Source organism: Haliaeetus leucocephalus, unplaced genomic scaffold (assembly GCF_000737465.1).
Source record: "Haliaeetus leucocephalus isolate CR32 unplaced genomic scaffold, Haliaeetus_leucocephalus-4.0 Scaffold1, whole genome shotgun sequence".
Lineage (NCBI taxonomy): Eukaryota > Metazoa > Chordata > Aves > Accipitriformes > Accipitridae > Haliaeetus > Haliaeetus leucocephalus.
In genome coordinates this window covers 7198569-7218053 of record NW_010972437.1, presented here as the reverse complement: position 1 = coordinate 7218053, position 19485 = coordinate 7198569, and the positions used below count along the sequence as shown (strand labels likewise).

The 19485-nt window shown below is 38.5% G+C and overlaps 1 protein-coding gene across 3 annotated transcripts in view; it reads left to right on the top strand.

Annotated features, from left to right (window-relative positions):
* The window catches only part of ABI2 (abl-interactor 2), a 70564-nt gene that overhangs the window by 260 nt on the left and 50819 nt on the right, over nucleotides 1-19485 (top strand). The window lies entirely within an intron of this gene.

The following is a 19485-nucleotide window of genomic DNA, read 5'->3' as shown; positions in this document are numbered from 1 at the left end:
GGGCCGGCCCCGACTGCGCAGGGTCGTGTCCTCCCCCGCCGTTTGCTGTGGGGCTGCCTCCGCTGCCCGGTCCCGGGGTCGGCGGTCGGGCTCGGCGCGCCGGGGGGGGGGGGGGCGCGGGGTCGTGCCACCCCCGTCCCCTTGGCGGTGGGAGGGTGACAGGCGGGTGGCACCGGCTGCTGCAGCCTGGGGAGATGAACGACCCCGGCGTGACGAGGCGTTTAAATATGTACTTGATTTCTAAATTAAATTCCTTCCACTTTGTGAGCGTGTTGCATATTTATTTCGGATTGCGTCTCTGTCGCTCCTTTTCGTTCCCTTCCCACCTTCCACTCTCCTTTGCTGACAGCGCTGAGATGGTGTGATAAACCGAGGAGATACGCGACTCCTGTACATGTAGTACTTCTGCTTGTTAATTTAGAGCACAATGACATATGTTTTAATTGGGATATGCCTGTCGGTTTATAGTTCCCTTCCCAAGCAGGGCTGCGGTATTCGATAGGAAGGGCAGCTACCAAGTGGTAGGCGCAGGATGAAAGCGTGGTGTAGTAGGGGTGATACAGAATTAGGGAGAAGGAGATCAAACGCAAGTTGCTACCGCAGCAGGTGATTTTTGCGGTGAGCACTCTGAAGCCAGGCTGGTGTTAGGACTTTGGATTTTTCCTTTCTTTCTCTTTTTACTAGGAAGAGAAGCAAAATATTGTCAGTTTACTTTGATAGTGATTGTAGGGCCAAATGAAAGAGTTTCTCCCAAAACAAACAAACAAAAGACCCCCTAAGAAGGGTCTGAGTGTGTAGGAAAGAAGGGAGGGGGGACGCGGGTTTGTGGTGTCAATGCTGAGAGAAGTACAAAGGATCCCAGTTTTATTTTTGCTTTCAGTCCCCTAAGTGGAGAGTGCTTGTGTGTTTCCAGAGGGCACCTAGAGATGAGATCTGTGGTGAGATTATTTTGTCAGTGAAAATGGGAGAGAATATTTAACCGGTGACAGAGAATACTTAAAATGTCCCTGCAAAAACGCTCTGACTGTTTCTTTTGAATTGTAGAATCACCAGCTGTCCTTTAGAAAGAAGACTTTGCATATTTTGGGTCATTTACAAAACACATCAATTACAGTGAAATTATATAGGTGTATTTTATTATGTAATAACTTTTCTTATGTTGAATTAGTGTGACTTATGTTCTTTAGGAGAAATATATTGAAATATTTTCTTATGGTCATAACCTGACATACATGTGTTTAAATTTATGCTTTTTTGGAAACTGATTTTTCTGGAATAGGGGAGAAGAGTCTTGGAAGGCAGAACTGGATAGGAAGAAGTGGATGTAGTTTGGTTTTTTTTGTTGTTTCTCTGACCTTTTTTTGTGTTCTTTGTATAAACCCAAGTTTATAAAATCTGTATTGAACACCTCCACTTTTATTGTTTTAATAAAAACTATGGAGGAGGACTCTGTGCCATTTTGTACAAACAGAGAATGATAAAAGATGGTTATTGCCCCAGACAGCATACAGTCCGTAAGGACAGCGTAAGATAATGGGAGATGGATGCAGACAGATGGTGAGTGAAGGAAAAGAATGAAGCACTCTTGGTCAGCCTGATGGATTCTGGCCACCACACAGCAATACCCCAACTGTTGGCAGTTTATCCAAGCATCGTGACAACAGAGAGCTTTAAGGGGGAGGTGAGAATGAAAGAATGAAATTGTGTTGTGAGTGTTGACTGTGAGGTGCAGTATGGGTCACAGCATGAACATGTTTAAATTTTAAACAAGTGGGGAATGGATGACGTCAGTCAGGTGATAGGATCCGGCCTTTGGAACTGGTTGAGAGACTGTAGAGTGGGATTACTGTAGAAAAGAGGTCCAGTGTGAGGATTTAGTGATGCAAGTGTCCTAGTAACAAATCTATCAGTGAACCCACTCCACCTTCATGGTGCCAGAGCTACATAAACTCCTGCACAGGATCTGTATACAAAACTGATTTTTTCTTCTCTGCAAGAGTGGGAATAGGTAGATGAATATAACTATTGGTTAGTTGGATATTGGTGATTTTCCTTCTAATAATAATTATTATTCCAAAGCTATTATGTCCAATTAAGTCCAAATTATGTTCAAAATACTAGACCTGGATTTTGTGATGAAGATGGGCTTGTGATTGCTTGGAAGCAAGTGGAAAAGTAATCGTCCAGAAAGTCATGCAGTGAAGATGAACTAATTCTACTGTGATCCTTTAGTGTTTGTTGACAGAAGGTTTTGTTGTGGATATTCTTGCAGCCTCTTAGAGGAGGCTCAGACCATGACTGGGATCTGAACTTGATCTGCAGGATGATAGGGAGTGTGGTGATGGGGGCATTGAAGGCATGACATTGGCCTGTATTTGTCAGTAGACAAGCCACTCCCTTTTCTTTTTGTGCCAGTTGATGCTTTGAGGTTTTATTGTCAAGTACAAGAATTGTTGCAAAAGTCAGTGGAGGCATAGGTCAGTTTAATAGACAATTTGAAGTTCAGTGCTAAGGTGAATGTGTTTTTTCCTCTTTCTCCCTGTTAGCAACATCATAGCAGCTTCAGAATAATCAAGCACATAATCTCTTACATGTGGAAATTGCTAGTTCATAGTACTAGAGTGGTGGCGATCACAACTCATTTGACTTCTGCTTATGAAATGAAAAATCCGTTCTTTAAAATTTTGGCAGTGTTTATCCAAATTATGATTGGTACTTGGTGAGTTCAATTACTTTAGCAACAGGGAATGTTATGTAAATTGTTATCCTTCACTTGAGTCTGTGATACAGTAGTATATGAGAGCATATTAGCTTAAAATTTTATGGAAAATGATAGGAAATACAGCAAATATGTAATAAGTGGACCTGTAGCAATGAAAGGTGAGAGGCTACTGTTGGGGCAGAAAAAGTTTTTTTTTCATTCATTTTTCTTCAATGGTTGTTCTTTTTTAAATTTTCTCCCAGGGTAAGTCAGTCTCCTAGCCCTCCAGCCAGTCAATTGCCTAGTAAGGCAATGTATTTTTCAAGAGACACTACTCTGTTAAATAGGAAAATAAATTGATAGAAGAAAAACTTCAAGTATAATGTCAACTTGCATACTGCAGCAATTAGTTTAATAAATATTCAGTCATTATGATTCTACTTTAAATAATAATAATAATTAAGTTTTAAGCATAAATGCATAAATTGCTCAGTTTAATCTGCTTGTCTTACTACAGAAATCAAATAACTTTTCTTGCCAAAAAGGTCTTACTCTTCTAATAACTTGGAGAAATTATACAGTTATTTCTACATCATACTTGTTTTTCTTAAAGAGAAGGGGAAGATATGCATTTTTATTTAGGAGGATGTTTTTGTGGTATCTGACACAATGTCAATCACAGGTTAAATTTTATACTGTCTGTTTAATGCTTTATGTACTAGTGTCGTGTCCTCTGTCACTACATTCAGTCTCAGTCTAAACTGTGCAACAGAGTAATTCTGTAAGATGTGATTATCTGATGTACTTGATGTTATTAAAAAACCGTATTTGAAGTCTGATTGACCCAGTCTTCTGGGTCCTTCATAAAAAGCAGAGAATAGTTATACTGGACAGTGTGCCTTGTTTACAAAATTTTCATATTCCTGCATTATTTTTGTCCAGGAGTATCCTAAGGAAAATTTCTACTTATGATGGTGTAAGTAAGTAACAAGACAAAGCAATTATGCGATTTGCACATCTTGTTACTGGTATACTAACATAAATTCCAACACTCTCTTGACCTGTCTGGTTTCTTTGAGCTTGCCTGTATTAAGTCTATTCTGGAATAATCTTTTTTTTGTTGTTTCTCATGATCATTGCTCTTTTAAAATATCAGCTTTTCATTTTGTGCAGCGCATGGAGCTTTCTAGAGTAACTGGATGCTTGTGTCTGTTAACTCTTTGTTGAAAGACTCAGAAAGAATTGCCAGATGGAGGCATTTCAGCCAGTAGGTATCTAGCAGGAACAGATTTGGGGTGGGGGGAAGTCCCACCACCAAAGTTAGCATGCAGAATTGAGTGAAAAGCCAAGCCTCTGTGCCCTGCTCAGCTTTCAGAAGGAGCGTAGGATTTTTGTGCGCTGTGTTGTCCAGATTCTTCTAAAAGGCTCTGTATTTCTTAATTTTTCAAGATTATTATGCTTTACTTGTCAGCTCTAGGGACTGAAGAGTAAGCTTCTCATTTTCCTCTCTCCATAGTCTTTAGGTTGCTGTGACTGTATTGTATTTTATATACAGAAACAGCCTTCTGGTGTTTGTGAGGGGAAGGATGGGAAGGGGGTTTTTATTCCTGTTCTTAATATTTCATCCTTCTGGTTATTAGAAGTACCTGCTTTCAGCTCCTGCAGATAGCTTTATTTAAATAGACATAAAGACTGAAAACTACTTGTTTTTCAGTAATTTTACTACAGTCCATAGGTGGATGAGTTTCATAGTTGTTTTCCACATATCTGATAATTTTACTTAGACCTTCTAAGCAAAGCCAAGTAGTTGTAGATTTGGAAGTATCTTCCAGTAGGCTGAACAAGAGAATAAGGCATCTCTTAGCGTACTACTTTTAAACTACAGAAATGGTGGTCCTTTACAAATAGTAACTTAATGGTTACATCTTTAGTAATGTAATGTGAAATTTTTGCGGAGTTGCTTGTAATGACTGGTATCAGTATATATATAGCTTGTGTAAGTATATAGGGAATTGCAGGTATTATGGTTTAAAAACAAGTTCAAGAAAGATCTCTATTCTCTTTACTGAAGATGTGTATCACCTTAACAAAGGCAACTGAGTTAGGTTTGTAAAATTTATTTAACCGTCAGAAATGTGAGTATCAGGGAAAAGTTGTTTTCACCCTTTCTATTCCTTAAACTTGCTTCTTTTATAATCCAGCTTCAGTGTAGAGCTGATTAAGCTTATTGTTGGTGGAATACTTGTTCTGCAGGCATGAAAGTGGATATTGATTAGCTCCAGTGAATATTAGTCAGAACTTCAGGAAGATGCTGACAAGTTGAAACTCTTTAAAAATACTAGGAAACTAGTAAAACAGTGATATTGGATACATGGACAATATGCTATGGTGTCTTACTCCTAAGTGCAATGAATGAATACATAGGTATTATCTGGCCCACCAGGCTATGGTAGGACTTCATAAAAACTGTGTGATTTTAAAATTGAAGTAGTACGCTGTGGTGGGTTAACCTTGACTGTCTGCCAGGTGCCCACCAAGCTTCTCTCTCACTCTCCAGCAGAACAACAGGAGAAAGTAAGAAAAAAACCCTCATGGATTGAAGTAAGGACAGGGGGATCACTTGCCAGTTACCATCATGGGCAAAACAGACTCAATTTGGGGAATATTAATTTAATTTATTGCCAATAGAGTAGGATAGTGAGAAACAAAACCACCTTCCCCCCACCCCTTGCTTCTTCCCAGGCTCAACTTCACTCCTTTATTCCCAGCTCTTCTACCTGCTCCTCCCGAGTGGTGCAGGGGGATGGGGAATGGGGGTTGCGGTCAGTTCATCCACATTGTCTCTGCCACTCCTTCCTCCTCACACTCTTCCCTTGCCCCAGCATGGGGTCCCTCCAACAGGACACAGTCCTTCACAAAGTGCTCCAACACGGGTTCTTCCCATGGGCTGCAGTTCTTCAAGAACTGCTCCAGCATGGGTCCTTCCCAACGGGATACAGTCCTGCAGGAACAGAATGCTCCAGTGTGGGTCTTCCACAGGCCACAGTTCCTGCTGGAAAACCTGCTCCTGCATGGACATGGACTCCTCTCCATAGGCCGCAGCTCCTGCCAGGAGCCTGCTCTGGCATGGGCTCCCTTCCATGGGCTGCATCTCCTGGCAGGTGCCTGCTCTGATGTGGGCTCTCCACGGGCTGCAGCTTCTTTCAGAGCATATCCACCTGCTGCAGCATGGGGTCCTCTGTGAGCTGCAGTGTGGATATCTGCTCCACCATGGTCCTCCATCGGCTGCAGGACAACCTGTGTCACTGTGGTCTTCTCTGTTGGCTGCAGGGGAATCTCTGCTCCAGTGCTTGGAAACACCTCCTCCCCCTCCTCCTTCCCTGACCTTGGTGTCTGCAGGGTTGTTTCTCACATTTTTCTCACTCCTCTCTCTCACAGCTGCTTCGCAGTGTTTTTTACCCTTTCTTAAATATGTTATCACAGAGGCCCCACCAGCATCGCTGACTGGCTCAGCTTTGACCAGCGGTGGGTCTGTTTTGGAGCCAGCTTAGAACTGGCTCTGTCTGAGCCAGCTGCGGGCAGCTCCTGATCTCTTCTCACTGAGGCCACCCCCGCAGCCACCCCACTACCAAAACCTTGCCAGTAAACCCAGTTGCCTGAGGGGATATTACTTCAGTACACTCCTTTCGTGTTAACATTTACTCGTGTTTGTTATTATCGCTAAATCCCAACAATTAAAGGGAAACTAAGCTTAGCGATTAATAAGACTGTATGTGGCCACTGTTCTTTTGATTTCAAGAAGTGATGCTTTCTGCAAATTTGAAGTAGCTGGCTGACTAAGTGAAAGTCTTACTACTTTATTCAGTGTCTGCCCTCTCATGCTCTCTCACATTCAGCCCGCAGTTGGTTTCACAGTCCTCTTTTCTCTAGGTTCCCTTAAGGCAGAAGGTAGAAGTAACTGAATGGTAGACTCTGGTGCTACTAGAAAAGAACCAGTAATAAAACTAATGGTCTTTTGGGGTTCTTTACTTTTTTCTTTTCCTCCCTCCCTTTTACTTACTTTATCTCGAAGTACCTAAGCTTTAAGGACCTGGTAATTTAAAGGAAGGTTGGCAGATACTGCTGCTTGAAGGAGAGTTAGATAGCCTCCCTTGCATTATCAGGATATATAAAAAGAAAAATCTTCTGAAGGGACACCAAATGTTTTCAATATTTATGACAAAATTAGAAAAAAGTACTTTAAGTATGTTGTTTATGTGTCTTTGATTATAATTTGCTGAAATAAAATTCCACGGTGAGTAGTTCAGTCACAGTATGTGCCTGTCAGAGTTGTAACTATATTAAATGGTTGCACAGATTGTTATTGCACGTCTCTATACTCAAGGTTTACAGTGAGGTTGTTAGGTTAGTAAGTTTAGTGAGGATAATCTAGCTATAGGACCATCTTGACTGTTTCCTTTTAAGTGAGTCAATGTAGCTGGCAAAGTTCATGAAGTATTTGTCACTCAACCAATCTACTTTTCCTTTGCATTAACTGTGCTGCGTTTTGCTAGGAAAGCTAATTTAATGCATTCAGTAGTGTCACAAGTTCAACCTGAAGTTCAGGAAGAGTAGGATTGATTCTCTATTGAGTGGATGTGGGAATAGCATGAGCCATTTTACTAGTGGTAATGGGAGTTGCTGGTGGTAATACTGTATGTAGAGGTGTGAAAATAAAATTTGTAAATATGCAAGTTTCTAATATAAAGTGTTGTAAACCTAAATGTTAGTTACAAGTGGCATTCTAGTTGTTCCCTTCTGTAGTTTATTTTCAGATTGTGGTTATTGAATAATATTGATCAAGAATTGTAATTCAGAGTAGCAAGCTTCTGCATTGTACAGTTAATAAGCTCTCTAAAATTTATTGTCTGTTGCTCATGTTTTACTTGCATTTGCAGTTGTTAATCTTTGTGGCTTAGTGCTGTAGGTTTTAAGGAGGGAAATGGTGCACCACTGTGGTGCACCATGTAAGACGAAGAGCTTCTCCAGTCAGTGCTTTAAGCAAGTGAAATCTTACTGTGGTATGTTCAGCAGAATATTTTATTGAAGAAAACATTGATTTAAGTACCATGTTTTGCAGCAAATTTTCAGTAGATTCTATGTCTAGAGTCTGCTGGCCTGTTTTTTCTTGGATTTTGTTTTTAAGTACTATGTTTTCACACTTAATCGTGCACCTGAAATGAATGTCTTGCTTAGCAGTCCAAGTTTTGTAAATTTTTTTGGATACCTGTACCTGGAACTTTAGTCATTGGGCAACTCATACTTTATGAAGCAAAACTGTGTGTCAGTAGATGAAGCATGTAATCACGGCACACTGAATTTAGGTGCATTTCTTTTCAGGGTTCTCACAGGTTAGGCTGGCAATTTTTTCTTGAAGTGGATGAACTAATATGTTCTTGCAAATGAGTTGTGCCTATTTCAGTGAGAAATCTTAATTTTCTGGTTCCCAGGTGCAATGAACAAGTTGCTCTGTCAAATTTATAGTGACATGCTCTGAACTATGGACTCTATACATGCTATTCACTTTTCCTGTAGCTTATTTCCCAGTAGATGTCATTGTAATATCTATTCTTAATGGTCTTTCAGTTTGAAATATAAATGCTTGTTTTATTATTATTGGTTTAGTGTTACCATAGTGAAGTTGTTTTATGCTCAGTGAATTGCAGCGTGAGGAACAAATATTACTTGGTTTGGGGTTTTGGTAGCCTGTATGTGTTGGTTATACTAGCCAAAGCTAGTTTTGTGCTGAACTCATAACTTTAGTATTTTTTCTTAAAGCTAAAAACTTTTCTTGGTAAATGTGAATGTTTTTACTAGGGTATTTTGTAACTTTGTTGTGAATTTACTGCTTTAATATATATGAACTCTGTCAAAATTCTTGGGAATAACTTTGGGGTCTTTTATCTAGTTTTGAGCTGGCTGCTGTTTTGTCAGAGTTGATTTATACTATTGATCATATCAGGTTTTTAAAACTGTACTTTTAGAAGATCAGATCATGGCTATTAAATTGCTATTTCAGCTGATATTATTAACAGATTTTAGGGAAGCCTGAGGTGCTTTTGTTTGAAGATGCTTATTTCAACCTGCATGCCATTATTATCAAAATTTTTAAAATTCTGTTCAGTTTTCAAATTGATATTTACACAAACAAATAGAGGAGCTTCAGAAGAACTGTTTCCTATATTGTGAACTGTTTTTCTTTTATGTTTGTATGACTGTCTGTCATATGAATTCTGTTGGAAATAAATGATAAAACAAGCTGCTGATTTGATTTTTGATGTTCTATGGAAAATGTTTTGTGGGCAAATTATTGGGAGGTTGATTAACATTGTTAGAAAGCAGATATTAATTTTTGTTATACTTCTTAGTGAATCTCTTTGGTAAAGGATTAGGATAAACCTTGCAAGAATTTCTGTGAGGTTTTGTTTTTTAGTGTTAATATAAATAGGTTCACTGGGTTCAAGGAAGCAGAAGAAAGTGGTTTGAATTTGGGTTTTGGAGTTGAAGGAAATCTTTCTATTATAGCTATGTAGAATAAAAATTAGGAACTTTTGCTTCTGACTGGCTTATGAGAAGATGGTTTGCAAAACCTTCTTGTCAGCAGTTTTCTTTTTGTCCTGTGCGCTACCAGCTGGGCAGCTCTGGCAGGGGCTCTAAATTTTGTGCTGAGTGCCGAATACTAAGAGACATTCAGATTGAGATTCATGAAGGCCTGCCCTAACAGGCTTGTCCAGTGTTGAAGTGTTGAGATTGAATGGGCTGCCTGCTGGACCATCCTGAAAAAGGCTCGGTTTTGTAGATTTGAAAACTTGCATTTAAAATTGCTAAGTGCACAAATTCTTCCTGTTACCCACATAGAAACCTTTGGAATGTAAGGTAGCTAGAAATTAAAGCAGTGCCTGTCAAAATCTGCAAATATTAGGCTTTGCTGCTGTTTAGGGGCAAGATTGCTGAGCTGATCTAAAGCTGATTTAACATCTTCCTGCTTCTAGGTCTAACTATATCCTTGTCCTGGGTCTGGTCCTTATCTGATCATTTGTGAGCCCCATTCAGTTAGGTAAACCAACAGAAAACTAACTGGGACAAGAAAAGCATTGTTGCTTTGCTCAGTGATGGTGGGAGTGTGAAGCGAGGGAGGAGGGAGACCATCCCTGCTGAGGGCAGTGAGCTGTCAGATTGACTCTTCTAAGGTAAGAGAGAAGTTCTTCAAGGTATCAGGCATCAAACTTGGTTATTTCAAGCTTTTGCACAGCAGCAGTGCTGCTCTTTGGGTCTGAAGGTTAGTAGTGAAAATGTCAGGTGTTTCTGATCCCCCAGCAGTGAAAACTGTGAGCAGTAGGGGCTGACACTTGTTAAACGTGAAAGGGTCATGACAGATAACCTTTAGGTAATACATGACTTTTGAAAGCAGAATTAGTGCTTGTCTTTCTGTATAGTCTGTCTCGTAGAACAATCAAAGTCTGTTCTCGGTACTGCTGTTCTTAGCAGACAGGGATATATAAACATAGCTGAAATAGTATTTTTGAGTCTGATCTCTTTTCCAAGAGAAAATTTCAGTCTGTTTAACAAACAAAATATACAAAGCTATCTATTAGTGAGTAGTCTAGTATGAATTCAAAGCATACTCATTTGTTTTGATTTGTTTTAATAATAATCATTAAATACTGTGCGTTTACTGAATATACAGTGCAAATTCTCAAAATGGTTTTGAAATATGTCCTTTTAAACTGTAAGTTTGAGAGGTGTTGGGTATTGCAAGTTTGTAATTCACTCTGATTTTTTTAACTAGGTGGCAAGTTTGTAGGTTGGCATGAGAAGTGGAGCTTGTTTATAGCTTTATTATGTGAGGCAGAATGTTTGCTGCAGAGTGCAAAAGTTTGTTGTCTACCTACTTTTTTATTGGGTAAAAAACACAGGTCTGCTGCAAGTTGTGGGGAATGTAAATATGTTAAATATCCCAAATTAAATGGCTGTCTTCAATCAGTTAACATATATTTATCTGTCTGGAGGGTGTGGGGGGTGGGATGACAATCACAAAGTATTTAGCCAAAAGAAGGAAAAAACCTCTTATATAGTAGAATACTGAAGATACCATGCCATTATGGAAAGTTTGCAGTAATTTTCACTATTTATAAATATGTCTAGAAGGAGAAATAATAAAAACAAAAGCCAACCTCTTATCCCCCACGCTGCTAACAGCAAAATAGGAGGCTGAGGTGGATGACAGATGTCAGAGAGATTGAAAAATGCCCATATGAGCAGAACCTTGAAAAAGGAGCTGCTATTTTTGACAGAGAAATAATAAATTATCAGAATATGCAAATCATGTTGGGAAGAGTACGAACTATGTACACTGGTTTTCCACTTTTCTTGGGTAAAGTACAGGGATACTAAATGTAGTTTGGTAAGTAATGCTATTTAACATAATCCGTGGAATTATTGCTATGAGTTAAGGCTCAGGATTTAATGGTATTCTAAGAAAGGCTAGCCATTTTAAATAAATAATGAGAATATAAGCAGTTTTATCTTTTTCTTTCATATGTTTTTGCCTTGCATTTATTCTGAATTTGTCCATGATGGAGTTTTATGCCCATTATATGAAGTATTTTGTATTGTTCACTATAATCCATTTCACTGGATTATTGGGGATATTGCTTCTATTTAATATAATATTTTCTGTATCCTGAATACCATATATTCTGTATCCTTTGAAATGCTTACTGCACAAGTTGGTATTGATTTGGCCTTCCAAGGAGAGGGAATTAATGTGTCAACTTGCTCATGTCAGTTAAGTAAGATCTAGACAAATTTCACTTGTAAGAAAGAGGACTGCAGATTTTTATGTGGTGGAGTATATATGTGAGTGCTGAAATGATGCTAGTGAAATTAATTGGGTTTTCCCACTATGGCTAATAACTCGAGAACTGGGAGTGAATAGAGTTGCAGAGAAGCATAAAACTGTGACATTACATTTATTTGTTATTTATGATAAATCAGTGTGCAGTGTTTTCTGATATACTTCTCAGTTTTCTCACTTTATCTAGCTGTTGGTGATCTCAGAAATTATCTTCAAAGATTTAGGCCTATTCGTGTTCATGTCCTTAGGGAAATGATGTCCATGGAGTGACTCTGTCTCAGAAGGGGCAGAATGATTGAGCATGCAGAAGCTCCAAGGAGCACACTCTGGATGAGTAGTGTGTAGTTGGCCTAAACTAGTGAGGATGTTCTTTTTGCAGCCTTTTTTGCCAGGTTCTCAATGCATTGTTGTAAGAGCAGTCCTGTCTTAAAAGAAAGAAGAAATGTACATGACTATATGTATATCTGTATAAATCAATCAGTTTGGATAATAGAAGGTAAACAGTTATCTGTAGACTCTGAATCTCTGTTATAGTTGTCTGGTGGTGATAATAGTTAATTTAAACTATCCCCAAACTGAGGACACTTCTATAACCACTTGATGGGATGAGTTAATAGAACTATTGTAATTCATTACCATGTTGTGATCTGCTTAAAACTTAGATTTTAAATTTTTTAAATACATATGCAGTCTTTACATTTATTTTAGTCAATAATTTTATATATAATACGAATACAGTAGGGTGAGTCCAGTTTTGATGACTGGAGCAAGAGGGAGGGATAAAAGTCTAATTTTTGTTTTTCTCATTTATGTACGTAAGTCTGTAATAATATATACCAAATGCAGACATCCTTGAAAACAAAAATTTTCACTGTAATGAGCCTGTTGTAGACATTTGTAGCATGTTAAGACCCCCTCATTTAAGTAAGGTTTATAAATTGTAGGTACTATGCAAGATGGGCTCTTATGACTTGGCTCACTTGATCAACAGATGGATAATTAATGCAGAGGGATAAATTATTTAACCATTTATACATACATAAAAAAAGAAATTTTTCATGAAATGAACAAGTGGGGAATACAGTGCCAGTAATCAGCTTGTCCTCTGAAAGGCTGCACTTAAAAGTACTATAAAGAGAAGGGGATTTTGCCTTTGCTTATTTTCTTATGATGAACAAAGGTTAATATTTTCCTTTTGTTTCACCTTCCATGAAATTTTCTTACCTTTTTTTAGTTGTATCTTGTGTTAAGGATCCAGAGAAGAATGAGAGATTTCTTTGCCCCTGCTGAAGGTTCAAAGTATTGTATTCTACTAAATTTAGCTTCTTTTACAAGCAACATGCTCAACTTTTTAATATTCAGTGTATAATCTCAAATCAGATTTTCTGTGTGACATATCTTAAAAGTGAGAAACATACTTGCGGAAATTTTCTTTTCAGCTTTAAATGAATTATAAAAAAAAAAAAAACCAAACAAACCAAACCCTAAAACCAAGCAGCATTTTCTTCCATTTTCTGTGCTGCCCTTGAGGCTGTGTAATGATATTGGGAGCAGTAGGAGTTTCTGTGGACCTATCTTTTTCCATAAGCAGTGTGATGTGTTTTATCATTTGAGGAAGAAAGGTGTTCTGGACATAAAGCACCAATTTTAGATCTGAAGTTCGGTTTGGGGGGTCTACTGCAGAGTTACTACACAGGTATGACTTCATTTCCCCTTCTGATAAAGGGGGCAAAAAATGTTTGGGGTTTGGGGTTTTTTTTTTGGTGTGGTGTTTTTTGAGGGAGAGAAATGAAAGTCTTCCTGTGGTATTTTTTTGAACTGATTTGACCTTAGTTTTCAGGCCTCTTGGCATTACCCCATTGTAAATGCTGTGTTCAGTGAAACTCCCAGGGCAGCTCTGAACAGCCAAAATTCTGAAAATGGTATTTATTGTTCAGGTTCTGTTGGAGATGGAGATGTTAAGCTGTGGAGATTGAAATGCGAGGATTTTTCAGGTTTTTCTTCATTTTGTATGTATTGTGCTCATTTGTCAAACTGCATTCTTTTTTTTTTTTCTTCTTTTTGTTTTGTTGGCTAAACAAATAGATGCCCTTCTTTTCATTACATGCCTCTGCACAAACCAAATCACAACTTGAGCAGTCAGCTTCTACCTAATTCTTTTGGTTTTAAGTAACACCACTCTTATGTCATGCTTTTCATCTCTAGATCTCATACTTTACAAATCAGGGTAAGTACTGCTTTTATTTACAAACAGAGTGGAAGGAGGTTTTTTTCAAGGACCTTTTGGTCTGGATTTCATATGCAGTTAAGGCTGTGTTTGAACACAGTCCTTCAAGAATTGTTTGCTTCTGTTTCTTCTGCTGAATGTAGGGGGAGAAAAAGGGTGATATTTCCTGTGGTTCAGGGACAAGCTGTTGAGTAAGATGACTGGAAGATGGTGAGTGTTTGAAAAAAAGCCAATTGCCTGTGTCTAGGAAGGTGGAGGATTAGAGGTTATGCATTTGGCAGGGCAGCTTGCAAAACGAAGGAGAGAATTGCTTGTCTAAAAAGCAGCTTGAAAATTCCTGCTTTTGGTGTGCCTCTCTGTCTTGAAGCCTGTCTGTCATTCATATTGTGAAACTCTGCTTTGCTTTCAGGATAGTTTTGTTGCCATAGCTAGATAGGTAGAGACGTGATATTACTTAAACATGTCTTGTGAAATGAAAAGGTAATTTGTGCAGCACTTTAATTTAGTAGGGTATAGAGAAAAGCCCCTTTTTTCTGATCGTAGTAGAACTTGCTGAATATACGGTTGTAACAATCTGTTAGGACAACTTGAAATCAAATAAATTCACATTAAAAAAAATGAAAGAATGCAAGGCAAGAGAACCTTTTGTGATATAGGAAAGGCATTCAGCATTTGAAATGTTCTTATTTTGTTGTTGCGTTTCTCTAATGTTTCTATTCTTGTGACAAAGAAGAGCTCAGAATTGTCAGAACAAGAATGTTGTTGAAATTGGGTGAATAAGCGAAGTTTGAGACTCATTCTGTATCATAATTATGGTGAATGTAAACACAAAGGTGGGGATTCTTCATATCCTGTAATGCAGCACAAAACTGCTGTGAAAGGATTCTTGTGTTCTTTCACAAGTTTGCAGTGTCACTTTCTATTTTTATCCTATAGTCTTTCATTTCCATAACTTAAGTGTAACACCGTTAGGCTATCTAAGCATAATGACATGAGTAGTCACTACGTTACCATATAGTGCTTATAGGTATGCTTGTGAGCTGCAGGCATGCTGTTGTTGCAGCTTGAGTAGGCTGGCTTCAAGACTGCGTGTAATACTTGCATCCTTAGTGATGTATTTTATGGCTGAGAGCTCTTGCCATTGTGAGAGTTACCAGAATGCATAAAACTATTTGCTATTGCTGTTGTAGTTGGATATGATGAAGTTTAGCCTATATGGGGGACAACATAATAATTCTTAACTGTGAGATTAAAGTTACTCTTCTACCAAAATATTCGTGACCTAATTTAGCTTGTATAGCAGGAAGGTTTTCCCAATTTGAGAACGCGTTTTCTTTGAAAATTGTATGTAAAAATTGATTTTTAAGACTATTGCATCTGAAAGAGTTCATTAGTAGGAATTTTGTTAGGTGAGGATAATAATGGATTGATTTACTTCATGAAAGTTCTGAGTTTAAGTTTTACTGGGCCACTCTGGATTTGGCTGTTGTAGGGGAAAAATAGCAGCACGTTTTTAGCTTCTGCCAAGATGGTTGTGACAGATGGTGTCTTGTCTGTCCAATATGAATTCTTATCGCTCTATAAATATTGATTGGAGAAAAAAAAATGGTGTTCCATAGCTTTAAAAAAGATGTGTCCTGGTTGATATAGGAGCGACTGAGGGATATTTATACAGGTCTTGGGGAGAACAGCACCAGTACGTGCAGAAATCAGTATCTGAACAAATCTAAAAGGACCTGGTGGAAATCTGGCTCACATTAGACAAACAGAGAAAAGAAAAAATACGTGCCTGTTCTGGGGAAATAATGTTAAAATAGTCCCTGCAAGTACTTTTGTGGTAAAAAATGTTCTTTAGTGGAAGCTGAGGTCTGGAACATCATTAATACATGTGGAAAGATGGGCAGCTGCTAATTTTTGGGCATTGCAGATGCTGTATACTACTTCCAGAGGCCTTGTCTGATTCATTCATCTGTCCTTTTCTGAAGCACCCTGGCAGCTTTTGTGATAACCAACTTTTTTCGGATAGACTAGGTAGAACTTCTTGTGTCATTGTATATGCTGCTTATTTTTCATTTTATAATTGATGTAAAGTTTACAGAGCTCTATCTTGTGTTGGATCCCAAATAACTTCATTGTCTGATTCTTTGCAAGGTATGCTGATAGAACTATGTCCTTGGCTCCTGCTTCTACAAGGTCCTGCACGGAGATTTGCTTCTGGATGTTGACTGGCATATTGCTGAAGTTATGTTTTTCAAAGAGTCTTAGCATGTAATTTTGTGTGGTGTTCACAAGAGTTATAGTTAAGTGCTGTCTTTAACTGACATTTAAATGTTAGAACAAAGGAACTTAAACTTTTTAGAAATAGAAACTCTTGTTTGGTATTACTGTCATTCTCATGGGATTAACCATGTTCATTTAGGTTTATGAACCTCCTAGCTCTTGATTCAAAGAAGGTATTTGGTACATAATCTCCTTTCTTTGGGTGAAGGAGTAAAAACAACCATGTAGAATTCACAGAGCTTCTGCTGAGGTGTCCAGTTCCATTATTTTGGCTATCAGGTAATGCCAATGCTTTGCTTTAAGACAGCAGTCTTAAGCATTCACTGTATGAAATCCTTGATACCGTTCTGAAGGAATTTTCAGAAAAATGTAGTCTCTTCAGGCTCATCCTGACTTTATGTTCTGAACCATGGTCATTTGTAGCTAAGCAAGAAGACCCTTACCGCTGGCAGATTATGTGTTTCAAGTTCTGGCTTTTCTTAAGCAGATGGAAAACTCTCCATATTGCTGGAGAGAAATTCTGAAATGGCTCTGTGACCTGCAATGCAATCATAGTTATTTCCGGTCTGGGGAATGTAAGAATTGTTGTATGTGGAGATGATAAACTTTGCCCAAGTTGGATTTGTTTATCAAGCATATTGTTTTTTATACCTCAGTGTGATACTTGTTAATTCTTAAAATAGGTAAGTGGCTAATATGCAGAAAGAAGTAGTATTTAAATGGTGTGGAGATGACTGCATTACAGTTGCAATGTAGTTAATATGGGAGATTAAGTGCACATCCTTTTATGCATGTAAAAATGCTTTAAAATGCTTTATTGCTTTAAAAAATTGAGTTACCACTTGCATGGGACAGTCTCTTTCTGGGCAAGAAGCACTGTGATTAGTGTGAAAGTAGGTCGTGCTTAGAAAAATGTGTGTGTAAAATACAGATGTCACTGGAAATAATTACAGAAAACTTTATGCTGTGGTGTTATATGCTGCAGGTTGGATATAGTGACTTTGCTTGCTGTTCTTGAGCTACATAGCAACTGACAGAAAGTTAACTTTTAATTTTGAAGTAAACGGACCAAAACTGCTGGTTAAACTGGGAAAAAGAGGATAACTACTAATTACAGTGCCTGCAGAAAAGGGTTTTTTCCTGCTTATTTTCTGAGATTCTTAAATTGCAGCAGCATAGCAAAGTTTGAGTCTAGTTAAAATGAAAAGTCTCCTGCAACCTTCTGGTTTTTTGTGTTGACAACTCTATTACAAACATGAACAAAATTGATAAACTTGAAAAGCCCTTATTTTTAGCATTCTACCCTTGGAAATTACGTTGGAGCTCCTCTCTTGAGGACATGACTCCTATATTTTTTAAATGTTTACTAGTTACTCAAGGAGTGCAGAACAGAGATCTAGAGTTTGGCTAACAGTTTCTGCATAAGAGGCTAGAATCCCATTCTTGCTCTGCCAATATTGTGTTTTGTCCAGCACTATGGTAATGGGAGCAAAAGGTTGTGAAAACATTCTTTGCTAGAAAAGTGAGCAGATAGAGCTCTCAGGGCACATAGGGAACAAATCTATTGAATAAAAAGGCACTGACTGCCTTTCTTTCACTTTTTCTTGTTGATTGTGGTAGTTTGTTTAGTTAAGTCTTCATCCTTGGTTCAGTTATGGCTGGGTATCAAGTATTCACACCACCTTCAGCAGATGGGTAGTACAACAGAGGTCAGCTTTCAGCAGGCTGAACATATGGGTGTCAAGAACAAATAGACTTGTCATCTGCTTGCTTCTGCTTTCTGTCAGGCAAGCTCTTCCAGTGAGGGCAAGGAAAATGGCCTGTGAGTTGTGTGGACTGTTGTGATTTTTCAGAGTCAGATAAGAGTATGTGTGTGTCTGGTCATGTAATGGGGTGCAGATGCGCATTTTGGGTGTTAGGACTCTGGCATGTGTGATGATGCAGCATTGGAGGAGCTGGAGACTTTGGCCTTTAGATGGTTCTACAATAGGCAAGGAAGTCTGTCCTGTTTGTTTGTTTAAAAGCAAAAAAAGAAAGCAGGAGAGATTGGGGAACCTTGCATGGAGAAATGCAGGGAAGCCTCTTCTGATTTTTTAGTTACGTGCTTTAGAGCTGATCAACTGCCACTGCAACTCTCCCAGGCCCTGCTAATTTGAGCATAAATCTCTGGGTTTTGGAGTTCTAGTATGCTGCCAATGGTTCTTTTGCCTCCTGGAGGAGTATTGTATGTTGCAACTGTTGCATGAAGGTTTCTTATTTTGATCTCTACTTTTTTATATGAAATACAAGAATTATATTTTTTTTGTTCTGTCAAGATTGGGGGTATGTATCTGAAGAGAGTTTGTTCCTTTCAGTATGTCCGAATTGGCAGCAGCTTTAAAAAGTGCCAAGTAAGAATAATTTCAAATTTAGAGTTAACTGATCACTGTGAAGGGATTTGTGTAATCTAAGTGTGGTTATTTCCTAGAAATGGAAGAGTGATTATGCGAATTCCTGCCTCCAGTTAGTTTAAGCCCCCTCCTCTATCTACTAGCTTTGAAATGGCATATTCCTGTTACCTGGTAGCTCTGCCCCTTTATTTCTCTTAAAGTTTTTTTTAGCCATAGTTATCAAAGGTGGCTAATTTAAAATATAATAACTTCTAGAATGATAAAATTCTGGGATGTGCTCATGTGAGGAAGTAGAGACAGTGAATGGCAATTGAAAGACTTGTGTTAATTTGCTTGACAATGTGGGAAGAGTTCTGGGGATAACAGGATTGTCTTTGTTATGGACAGACGCCAAAGGCTTTCCAGCAGCTTGTGGTCTTTGGGCTACCTTACTCCTTTTTACAGTGCCTAGTGAAATGGGACTCTGCAACATAGCTCAATGGCAGCCTGATGTAGCTGTGGTAACTGATGTGGGTGTCATCTCCATGTTTGCCTGCCTCTCTTTTGGGAGCTATTGGCTGAAAAGGGTGTATATCTTCCCCTTATATGCTGCAGTTATACTCTGGCAATTACAAGCTGTCCTGCCATCTGACTGATTACATTAGTACATTAGACTATAAACTGTGATGGTGGATGACATGGCTGCACATCCTACTTAGATTTTCTTGCTATGAGTTTGTAATGTCTGGCAGTGGACACTTGGAAGCAGAACCTGCTTCTACTGCCACGGATAACTCTGCCTGTGATTCTAAATTAAAGCCGTTAGTTGGCCTCAGTCATTGCTGTGTAATGAACTGAATTGAGAATTTATAGTGGAATGAAGAAACTGGCAAAGTTGGGAAATAACTCAGATGTTACATAAACCCCTGTGACTGGATAATGTTTTGGGAAGCTGAAATAGACATACTTTCTTAGAAATGGTCGATTTTGTCAGTTTTCTTGAGAGAGGGAG